Genomic DNA, 11,898 nt, shown 5'->3' with positions numbered 1-11,898 from the left:
AGGACAAAGGAGGCAAAGGCCCTGGGGTGGATCACCACTTGGCACATTCAAAAGGCAGGTTGGAGTCCAGGGGGCTGACCTGCCTATGGAATTCTACCCATGAAAATCTAGTGAGCAGGAGCATCCAGTGGTCAGGAATGCCAACCCTTCATCTGAAGCCAGAGTACTGTTTGCTCTAGAAGAGACAGCTGATTTTGAAGCCAAGTTCCTGCTGCTCCTAAAATCCCATCACTTTTTTCCAGGAATCTGACATAGATCTATAAACCCCAAGGCAGAGACAAATACACTGATGGGAGGTGCTGAAGAAATCCTGGGCTAAGGTCTTTCCTGAAATCGGTTACAGAGATTTCCCCAGGGACTTGGGAGAGCTGCAGCAGGAAACCCGCGTTCAGGAAGACTGCCGGGTGGCACTCAGCTCTCCAAGCAGGGATCCAAGCTAGCATGGCTGTTGCTAGCTCAGCTAGCCATCTGAGTTCCTTAAACCCACCGTCTCTGGGCTGCTTTCTCTGCAAGGAATGGTCTGTGGCCTTGTCCTCTGAGTCCCTTCTAGAGATGCCCATCTGTCCTGGACCAGCCAGTGGTCATTCCTGCGTGTGCTTGTGTGACATCTTTCAACACCATCAACCTGCGAGGCTCAGGTGCTCAGAGCTCAGGCCCACCCACAGGGCAGGTCTGAGTCCCCGGAAATTAGTGCCTCGGAAATCGTCTCAAGGATGGCTAATGGCTGCGGGCAGATAAGCACCCACCTCCATCTCCCCAGGTGGGATGACTCTGAAGCATGTTCCCCACGCTCTCCCAGAGGCTTTCAGCAAGATGGTGCCATCCAAACCTGATGAAGACAAACACTGTTGGCTGCTTTCCCTTCCCTTCACTGTCTCATTCCCCACCCTCGCCACCCCCATCATCCTTCCCAGGATCACCTCCCAAATAAAAACACTGTGTCCTCATTTCATTGTTTCAGAGTCTGCTTTTGGGGAAACCAAACCCCAGGCACCTCTGAAAGTGCTATCCAACATTCATTCTTTAGAACTCAACTTAGAAGTTACCTCTTCCTGAATCTTTCCTTGATCTCCTCACCCCCACCCCTTCCTCATAACACAGGAGTTTGGGTCAGGAGTCTTTTCCCAGCCTCTCTTAACACATAGAAGATGCTCAAGGTTGCTCATTAACAAATTAAAATGATGCATCTCTAGATAACAGGCAAATGCAAGGAGGGAGACCTGAGACTCCCTACGTTCCCCCAGAGCCCCCTGTGGAAGCATCTTTCCAGCTCCGATCTGCCCTGGGCTCAACGTCTGATCAGGACGGTCCCTCCTTTGGTGGACATATTGATTAGTGTCCTCTGGGGACAGTTCTATTGACCATTTGGCTCTTCTCAGAAAAGTACAGCAAAAAACAACCTTTCAGATTTAGGCCAGCCTCCATTGCTCAATATTACCTGTTTTTCCTGTAAATATCTGTTGGGGAGGGGATGTTAATTACCAACAGGGATCATTTCCCAAACAACAGTGGACAGGTGAACCCCAGCATACAATGGACAGTGAACTCTAACCTTTAAGAGTCAAGACTCTTAAATAATTCACCATTTGGCCCTGTCCACCAGGGAGTTTTTCCTTTCCCTCAGGGACTTCCACTGGCCTCCTCAAGCTTAAAGTATCCAAGCAAAGCAGCACTAAGTCACATCTCTATAGTTCAAAGAACAAAAGTCCTTAAAATAGGTCTTCATTTGTCTGAACTTGAAGTTATTTCACTTGCAAATAAGTCAGATTAATTTCTTGGCCTGAACCCAAAGTAAATGGGCTTGTGTTCATTGTATTTTAAGGTAAATGTGTCTCTTGCAAATCTGTACTAGTTCAGTGGTAGCAAAGAGCTGATAAGCCCTTCAGGGGTTCATTAGTCATTTTTAGCAGGCCTCTCCACCAGGAGGTCCACCTACTGAGCAGTGCAAGCATGTTCCCCAGGAACTAAAACCATATAAACAGACACGAATTCCCTGAAAACAAACCAGAACAAGAAAAAATACTCTGCAATGAAAAATCAAAGTATAGCTTCTGGGGTCCTTGAAAAAAGAAAGATGTCCTGATAAGCCATATTGATCAAGACCATAGGAAAAAGCACTGTAAGAGCTCTACTAAACGTCGAAGGGGGTTCAGGCACTGTAGGTGGGAAAAGAACTGGAAAACTCATTTGCCAAGCCTCTACACGAGGCTTCTCACACAGATGAAAACATGAGATCAAGCCAATGGGAGCCTGAGTGTGCTGAGATTTGCTTGTTTTCTAGGACATGTGGATGCGTGAAATGAGACACCAGTGTTCTGAGGAAGGATGGATGGGCCACTCATGAATTTCTTTTCTTTTCAGCTTCATGATGCTGCTTCAGACGAATCTCAGTAGTGTGGCCGGTAATTGAGCTCACAGCCCTAGTGAGTACACAGGTCTACACACAGTCACAAAGGTTGGGAAACAATAGTCCAAAGACAAGAGGGAGGGGGGACATAAAGGAAGGGAGTGGAAAGACAGTGCCAGTCCCCATTGTGTGAAGCAGTGTCCAGGCAAACCTGGAGACTGTTGTAAATGAGAGTCCGGGGCAGGTGCTCAGAGGACAGCTGTCTCACACACAAAGAAAGCTCATATTAAAACCACTGTGTTTACTGTACAATTACATGTACCTTTAATGTCTTCTGACCATTATTCACATGCTCCATTTTTACCCAGTGAACATTTTATTTGACGTAACAAGGGGTTGATTCTTCATTCTGTCCCGACCGAGCATCAGTTACCTCTTTCAGAATTAGGGAAGCCAGTGCAGTCTCTGGTCGACTCTGAAAGACTTTGCCCTGACATTTTATAAACTGTTGTATAAATGAGGTGAGAAGGCTGGCAAGGTTTGGGTTCTTTCACATCTGATTCCACATCACATTTTAGTCAATAGAGCACTTAACAGAATTCACTTTTGGTGAGGCAGAAGGAGAGAGAGACTGAGCCAAGCGGCAGTAGACAGGGTCTTCATGTTACATGGTGCCAATCCAACTAACTCCCACCCCTTAAAATTAATCACAGTGGAATAAGCCCCCCTCCTTTATTTAATCAGGACAAGTCAAAATAGGACAAGTGTTTAGGAAGTTACATTGCAACTAGCTTCTCAGAAACTACCTTTTATTGGGCTTTGCTGTGGCATCAAGAAAGCATAAATATCCCCAGTTATCTGAAAAGGCTATTAAAATACCTCTTCCTTTCCCAACAACCATTTGTATAAAGATAGCTTTTTGTATATACTTCAACCCAAGTAACATAACACAACAGATGAAATGCAGTAGCAGATATGAGAATCCAGTTGTCTTTATCAACCCAGACATTAAGGAGATCCACAAAAATGTAAAAAAAAAATACCACTTTTCTCTCTGTTTTTATGAATATATAGTTATTTTTATTAAAATTATATTAGCCATGTTAACATTCAATGGCTTTACTATTGTTCTTTCAAGATGCACTAATGAATATTTTTATTTTTCTCTTTCAATTCTAATATGGTGAATATTGACATCAATAGATGTAGCCCACATAAATTAAGACTCTTTGGGGTCTTCAGTAATATTTAAGAATATGATGAGTCTCTAGGACCAAAAAGTTTGCGAAGTTCTATCTAAGTTCTCATCAACTTAGTTTTATAGTGAAGGGTGGAACCTTTGGTCTACCTAGATCTATTCATCAATTTCAATTACAAGAAAGTCAAGATGTTGAAGGAATCTTTCAGGAATTCTGGAAGGGTTTCCACACCTGTGTGTCAGTCAAGCTCCAAGCTTAATCCCTTGACCAAAAGCTCTTCCATTGACTCCACCAAGTCTGTATCACAGGGCAACGACTTAGTCTTACTAACTCTTCTCCTAAGAGCCCCTTGCTCTTTCAAGGAAGGGGCTTCTAAGATTAAGTGATTGCATCAGGGAGGGGCAGACACATGTCAAGTCCCAAGGACATGCTTCTTTTGGGGTCCATCTCCTCACACAGCATTTCTCGATCACCACATACAGCTTGGAGCTTCCGAAGAGAGCAGACACAAAGCAAATGAAAGTCCCCAGTCCTGCTCTGCAGGAAATAATGAAGAAACAAAACCATGCCAGGAGATACGTCTTAGACACTTCTGCATCTCTTCAGATTCCTTGAGGTGAATGAGTTGGAGATGAAAGATGTGCTGGCAAGATGCCACATGCACCCCACTGTTGGGCCCTGCAGGTAGGAGCACCCCTCCTGCTTACTCCTATATACCATTTTCTTGAAATAATGTGGGTAAGGCTCAAAGGCTCTTGAGAGATCCCCAACTGTGGAAGAGAACCTCAAACTTAGAAATTCCAGAGCAGTTAATAATCACAATCCAAAAACGCAGTGCTGTCGATGGTGGGCTTTGGTGTTGGTCAACTGTTAAACAAACTTCTCAAACTTGAAAATGCCAAGAAGCTGCTTCCCTTAGGCAGTCTTGCTTCAGAACACTCACCAGGAAAATAGCTAACACAGACTATGCAGAGTATAAGAGGACACCCACCTTCTCTTATAATTCCTGAAGAATACCCTGTTGTCCTTTGGCATCAGATGATAAAAAAATATGTTTAGAGCGTTTTGTTACTTTTATTTTCAACCCAAAGCCTATGTACCACTATCTATGTGATGTTTTATTATTGCAGGTTTATAAAGCATTTAAATTATATGTAAAATGATGCACATGATTTGTTGATTAAAAAAAATAGCAGGTTTTTTTTAAAGCTATTTCCATTCTTCATGAGAAGCAGGAGACTATGTGTCCAGTTTCATATCCTGGGGTTAACATAATGCCTCACTCATCATAACTTAGTTTTTTGTAATTTATTCATGCATTTATTTATTTGTTCAACAAAATTCCAAGTATATTCTAAGTAGTGGGGTTGAAGAATTTCAAACAAATATTTCAAAATGCAAATCATGGGAAACATGACCCCCCAAAAGTCACAATCACCTAATAAATATGAAATAATGCAAAAAATAAATTTTAAAAATAAAATAATGCTATGTGAGATAACTAGCTGTTTGGGGCCTTTTTTAGTGCATCCACCCCTCACAGATTTTTTAAAAAAGATATTCAGTAATTTGCCCAAAGTCACACTTAATTTTTTCAAGAATCAGGAAAACATTGGGAGATTTCTCCTTCACTGCTGGTCCCCAAATAGATATTTAAAAAATATTAGCTTCTTTCCCTTTTCTCTGAATTCCGATCCCAGTTACTTTCTACCAAATTTCCTTTTTTCTCTTTGTCCCTGGTCATCACCTTGAATTGAATGTGATGAAATAGACCCACTGACTCGGGCACGGAGGAAAAAGATCATGAACACTTCTGGCTCTGAGTGAGCGCAGCTGATGGATGAATCTTAGCTCTTGGGGACTGTGCTTCGAGGGATACACCTGCCCAAGGTGGTTAAGGAGAGATCTATTTCTATAGAGAGAACAACCATAAGTCAGAAAGAGATAAAAGCGTTTAAAAACAACAAAGCAGGCAACATTTTTTTAGTAATTGAGCCTAGTTTCAGAAAACAAGAAATGTCTGTGTCAGTCCTTGTCTTTCAAACATTATTCTCTGTTTGGTTAAGCTATACAAACACCAGGACTCTGATGTAAGGAAGACTTTTCTTTTTGTATGCTGTACATAAATGTCTCTAATCTTTTGAGTTAGGAATTTATTGGTTGAGTCTTCATGGGTAAATTCAGCAAAGCTCTGAAATGGTTCTTCCTCCGAAAAGAAACAGCAGGGAGGAGGCAGAGAAGGGTCAGTGGGGCTCAAACCAGAAAACCAATCCCCAACCCCCACCCCACAAAGGAAAGTGTTTTCCTGGCACAAGAGAATAGATGAAAGTCCGGCTGACCTTTTGCCAGCTTGACTCTGGGGTGTAGGTCAGGTGGGGGCAAAGGGGCTGCCACTGAGCTTAGCTGTTGCAAATGAAGGTGCTTGGGATTTCAACAGCAGCTACAAACCAAACAAACCCACACCATAGTTTGACACTCACAGTTGTGCTCTGGCAGCTTGCTCTGGTTCTTCCTTCTTTTTGCCCTTTCTACATGCCTTGGTCAAGGCCACATCACAGCCTGGCAGCTCCCCCAAGGGCAGCCCATGAGCTGAGATTCAGCCAACTCTCCTCTCCTTCGTGCGCTGTTGAGAGCAAGTGAGAAGTGCTTCGTGAGTTGGATGGGAGACAAGGAGAGTGTGTCAGAAGAAACAAAGCCTGCTGCTTCTGGTTTCACTTCTGTTCCCTCTCCTACTATCCCTGCTCCCAGCCTCTGTCCCTACTTCTGCATTTCCAGCTCCGTGAAAAGATTTTGCACAGAATAATCTCTGCAGAAGGCAGCTGGATCTGTGACAGTTTTGCTTGATTGTTTTAACAAGAAGGGTGATATTTTAATGCTTGAAATATATGAAAGAGGTCTTAATCTCAACCCCCAGGAGTCTTGGAATTTGCATTTTTTTTTCTGGGAATTTACAAAGGGTAACGCTACAAGATGTGGACCAAAGGACTCTTGGAAATTGGGTATATTCATTTGCTAGGGCTGCTGTGACAAGTGACACAAACTGGGTGGTTTAAACAATATAAATTTAATGTCTCACTATTTGGAGGCTAGAAGTCTAAATCAAGGTGTGGGCAGGGTTGGTTCCCTCTGAGGGCCATGGGGCAAGGATTTGCTCCATGTCTCCCTCCTAGCTTCTGGTGGTTTGCTGGCAACCTTTGGCCTTTCTTGTAGAGACATCACTGCAATCCCTGCCTTCATGTTCACATGTGTTGTCACAGACTGAATAACTGAATAAGTGGAGGAATGAATGAACGAGTGAGTGCATTCACAGGCTCGTTCAGAACACCAGAGTCTAATTTACCTAGACTGAACAACTTGAACCCTGGAGTTAGAAAACTTGGGTTCGAACTCTCCACTGAGGCCAACTGAGGCTCAGTCCCCTCAGGACCCTCCAGAGTGCTACATAGGGACAGGAGAGGGGTGTTCGCCCCCTGGCGCTCCCCTCCATTGGCCAAGAGCTGTTCCACACCTGTGTTAACTGTCACCTCTCCCTCTTCCAGGATCTGCATTCATGAGTGACTGGACACTTCTCCAAAGCTGAGCCAGAGACAAGGACTCGGTGCCTATAGTTATTGGAGAGGTGATCCCAGGAAGCTGGAGTGCAGGGGTGAGTGAGACAGAAAAGGAGGAAAAGCAGGACAGAGTGCCCCACTGAGTAGTTACCGCACTCCCTCAGCCCTGGTTCAAAATTGGACATCTCTGGGGGATGGCTGGGACCGCCTCCCCCATTCCTCCACACTCCCTTCCTGCCCCTGCAGCCCCTCTCCTTACCCGTGCCTGAGCAGCCCCCTCTGCTCAGATTCTCAGACAGCCCAGTGCCATACTTCCCCCAGGACGACCCCCAACTCTGGCCTATCAGCCGGAGCCCTTCCCCATGTGGGGCCAGCTCTTCTCACTGACTCCCCAGCTCCCCTGGCATCCCGTGGGTGCCTTCCAGGTTTGAGGCCTCCAGCAAAGAGGTCCTGCACAGCCTTTCCCCACCACCTCTGTCACTGAGAAATCCTACCTATTTGGCAGGCTCCTCCTCTCCCATGAAGCCTTCTAAGACTGCCTCCCACCCCCAAAAAACACACAAAAACACACACACCACACACATACTGCATATACACACACCACATACACCCTCCACATACACACCTCCCATCCCCCCACACAATATAATATACACCAAACACACACACATCACACACACCACCACAACCTATGCATACATATACCATAGTACACACACACACGCATGCCACCAACCCCCGCCCCATGTGTTCTTGTGCCGTTTTAGTTACAGCTCCATTACTGGTCACCACACTTGACTTCCTGTTAGGGTTATTTATATCCCGTCCCAGCTTTTTTTTATTTGGTCCATAGAAGCAGATTCTATGTCAGGTTAATTTTTGTTCCCCAAAACAAATCAGCATCACAGGCACAGCGGCCTCGGTGAATATTGGGTGAATTAAACTGAATATGATAAAATTGGAGCTAATTTAACAAGCAGAGGACATAGAACAAGTAAATGCACAGTGGTGGGGACTCCACAGGCCCTGGAGGGAAGGTGAGCTGGGCATTTTCTTAAGTCCACAATGGAAAGGACTCGTCACCTTTCCCACTGAATACTCACCGTGAGGCACATCCTGACCTCAGAACCATGATGGCAGGAAACGAACCTCTGCACGTGGGGCCGGTGACTCAAAGGTCCCTTCTGTTGGCAGCAATGAAGGACCCAGAGGGGATGTTCAACCAAACGGAAGGGAGGCTGGGGCTACTGAGGGCTGGTCAAACCAGGCCGGGACTTGGACTTCTATCAGAAGATCGTGCGGAGCTGCTTCAGGACTTGGAGCTGAGGTGCAATGTGACTGAGGCTGCACTTTAATAACCGATCATTAGGTATATTTATGTGGAAAAATCTCCACATTTTGCAAATAAGCCAGGTATGCGTTGTCTGCCTCATCGAGAATTCCACACACAGCTTGATGTGCTCACAAATTCACAATTCAGAATTAATTGGTTTTTAGGCCATGCATTTAGGTCAGATCACCCAGACACTCCATTTCATGTGGTGAAAAGAAATTAAGTCAATTTTCCCCCTGCCAGACCCTCAGCTCTCATCTTGCAGGCCTGGCGAGCCATCCCTCTGCATGCACAGGAGGAGACAACCTTTAAAGGCATTCTCATTATTTCTCAGGGAGATGTCATTAAGTACTGTAAACATGTCCTGAATGAGTCCATGTCACAAAGACTGCAAAGTGTTTATAGAATAAAAACCTATAAGCACCAAAATGAGATAAAACGGGGAGGGGAGAGAGTAAGCGGGAAAGAGAGGTTTGTGTGTGTGTTTTTTTTTTTTAAAGGAAAAGGAAATGTCTTCTTGACCAACACATTAAGCTAAAGGTACAGACTATAAGGTGTATTTGCCCTGGGGAGCTTTGACCAGCTGAAAGCAAGGTTGGAATCTAAGGGGTCCAAGGGTCCACCCTTCCTTTTCTCAAGCTCCTGGCAGACATCCCTAATTGATCACACCCATTTTCTCTGAACTCATACCTGGCAGACATTGCTAAACGATCACACCCATCTTGCCCTCCAAATTCACACCTGGCCTCAGAATCCTTGGCAAGAAAACCATCCAGTCAAGCAGTCGGAGTTGACTTTAAACTTCCTGATGCTTCTGTTTGCAAGACGTTCAGGGTGTCCCTATTTCAAGTCTATGACACTCCATTAGAACAAGGAGAATGATTGGCCACGATGTTATGAGGGTACCGTCTTTTTGAACATCATAAAATAACACTTATGTGTTATTTTACTCTGCATTGTTGTTTACAATCAAGTTAAGTAGACAAGAGCCTCACAGTCTGCATTGATTTTAATTCCCCAGAGCTGATACTATGTGTGCACAGGCCCCAGGTGATGTCTAGACTAGACGGTGCATGGAATTAAGGAGGATCGGTGTGTTCATTTCCAAGGAGGAACGGCAGCATCAAGACTCTCTTTGGGGCTCCACCTTCAGCTACCAGAAACCCTTTGCCCCCTCCCCTCATGCACACAGTAGAAATGCCTCAGAGTTTATGCCCCGGGGGCAGGCCAGCGACCGACAGTGTTAAAATAGCCACCTTGCCTTGGGGCAGGAGAATTCTGAGGCACACATTATGCACCAGATTCCCCATGGGCTCGGGCTAAAGCTACCTTTTGCACAATTTTGAGATCACACACCTGCGTGGCTTCCTCCTTTCTGCCCTACTTCTTCCATCTGCTCACCATCCCCGGGAATACTTGTTTAATACATTATCACTTGCACATGAACTGTCCTCTTGGACACAGCAAACGCTTCCCGTGTTTTGTCACTCTAAGGTAGGCCAGACCTGCTCCTGGGACCCCGCTTGACATCTTCCCGCAGCGTGTGCCTGCCAGGGCTCCGTACTAGAGAACAGGGCGCAAGTTTCCTGCGGTGATGAGAACACCCATCATCTGCCCCACATGCCAGGAGCTATGCAGGGACTGCATGCCAGGCAGCCCTGGAAAAAAATGTCACCACATGGGGTGACACAAAACCATTAAAGATCACCCAAAATCTTCCCAGAAGAAAGCATGAGAAGAAACTACAGGGGAACACCAATCTCTGATAGGGATTTTTTGGGGAAAAAATTTCAGGTGTATAAAAATATTTACTGAAGAAACTAAGAAATTACAAGGAAAAACAACAAAATAAAAATCATATCAACACCAGGAATGACTGCTATTAACATTTTGGTATACATTTTTAGACTTCTATATACACATATGCAAATTTAACTTAAAAATTAGAGTAGACTTTTTTATAATCTGTTTTCATTTAATCATCAACGCTAACCACAGAGTTGGCATTTGTGAGGCTATTAAGTAATTTACAAAGTAGTTTTAATCATTTCATTTATTGTATTTCACAGGTACAATCACTTGTTCTGTTCTTAAATAAACAGGGAGAACTTTTGCAGTAAGAGGGTTGTTAGTCTCAGTAAAGCAATGAATTTAGGGGACTACTCTCTACTCAAATAGGGTCAATATTACTCAAAACAGTCTTGAGGAGGGGCGCCTGGGTGGCTCAGTCTGTTAAGTATCTGACTTTTGGTTTCAGGCTCAGGTCATGATGTCAGAGTCATGAGATAGAGCCCCATGTTGAGCTCCACATCCAGCGGGGAGTCTGCTTGAGATTCTCTCTCCCTTTCCCTCCGCCCCCTCCCCACCCCAGGCCCTGCTTGTGCACTCTCTCTCTCTCAAATAAATAAATAAGTCTTTAAAAAAAATCGTTGTTTGTAAAATTTACCCTAGAGCCTATGATACTTCTTTTCACCAAAATGACAGGACTCTTCATATGTTTAAATATTTAAAATCAATCAGAGCCAATTGTTTGGTAAAGCAGAGAAGAAATGGTTAAAAGTTTCTATAGTTAAAATTGAAATGTGGCAAGAAGACTACTGATTTGGATGCTCTGAAGCCTGTGCAGGGAGGACATCCGTGTCTCATGGAAGGACCACGCATAGGGCCAGTGATCATTCCACACGCAGAAGCATTAAAAGGGTATCATCTACTCGGATTTCTATCTCTATTTTGTTGCATTCATTTTTTCTAAGTAGTGGTCTCAATAATTCCAGAATATATTCACAGGATATGATTTCGATTTTTGTTTCCTTTCTATTCTGGGTCTCGGCTCCAACTCTGGCCCGTGTCTGAAATATCCCATCCCTGGTCAAGACTTCTCAGACCCCTCCAGTCTGAATCTACCCAGTCTGGACAGAATGCAGAGCTCATGCTGCACTGACCCCTATCAGAGTGCCGGACCATGAGAAAACCCTACCCGCTTCATCTTTGTTAGCCCCACTGTGCCCAGCACAGGCTCCTTCTCAGAGTTGAAACTTGAAATTCTGAACGGGAAAGTCCTGCCCCCACATCACACAGGAGAGAAACTGAAGCTTATACAGCCGGTCCCTCTCCCCGTACCAGTGATCTGCTGCTGGAGCATGGCACCTCAAGACGTGGCGCATGGCATTCACCCCTGTCTCTTGCTTTTCAAAACTGCAGTACCTATGCATTCACCATGTGTTCCAAGGCCAGCAGTGTTTGGTCTTCCTTGGAGTTCACTGCATGTTGTTTTCCATCTGCAGTATAGCCCTCGACATCAGAACTGAAATCCTTTACCTGGAGTCCATCATCTGCAAATTCCTGAAATTGAATCCATTTTTTTTTTTCCCTTGCAAGAAATGCATGTCACTTTCAGCAGATTCTGAAAGGGGGTCTGTGTTCATTTTCTTTTCTTTTCTTTTTTTTTTTTTTTAAGATTTTATTTAT

General features: G+C 44.5%; 1 long non-coding RNA gene across 1 annotated transcript; it reads right to left on the bottom strand.

The window, feature by feature from the left end:
- Nucleotides 1-795: 795 nt before the first annotated feature.
- Nucleotides 796-8,261, bottom strand: LOC118011075. The gene is made up of 3 exons (XR_004679408.1): nt 8,201-8,261; nt 6,027-6,169; nt 796-829 (listed from the first exon to the last, which is right to left on the bottom strand). It is a non-coding gene; the product is annotated as an uncharacterized LOC118011075 (long non-coding RNA).
- Between the last annotated feature and the right edge of the window lie 3,637 nt (nt 8,262-11,898).

This window comes from Mirounga leonina, unplaced genomic scaffold, assembly GCF_011800145.1.
Source record: "Mirounga leonina isolate KUSES-001 unplaced genomic scaffold, KU_Mleo_1.0 Mir_150, whole genome shotgun sequence".
Classification (NCBI taxonomy): domain Eukaryota; kingdom Metazoa; phylum Chordata; class Mammalia; order Carnivora; family Phocidae; genus Mirounga; species Mirounga leonina.
Note: the sequence above shows the minus strand (reverse complement) of the source record. Positions and strands in the feature narration are given on the sequence as shown.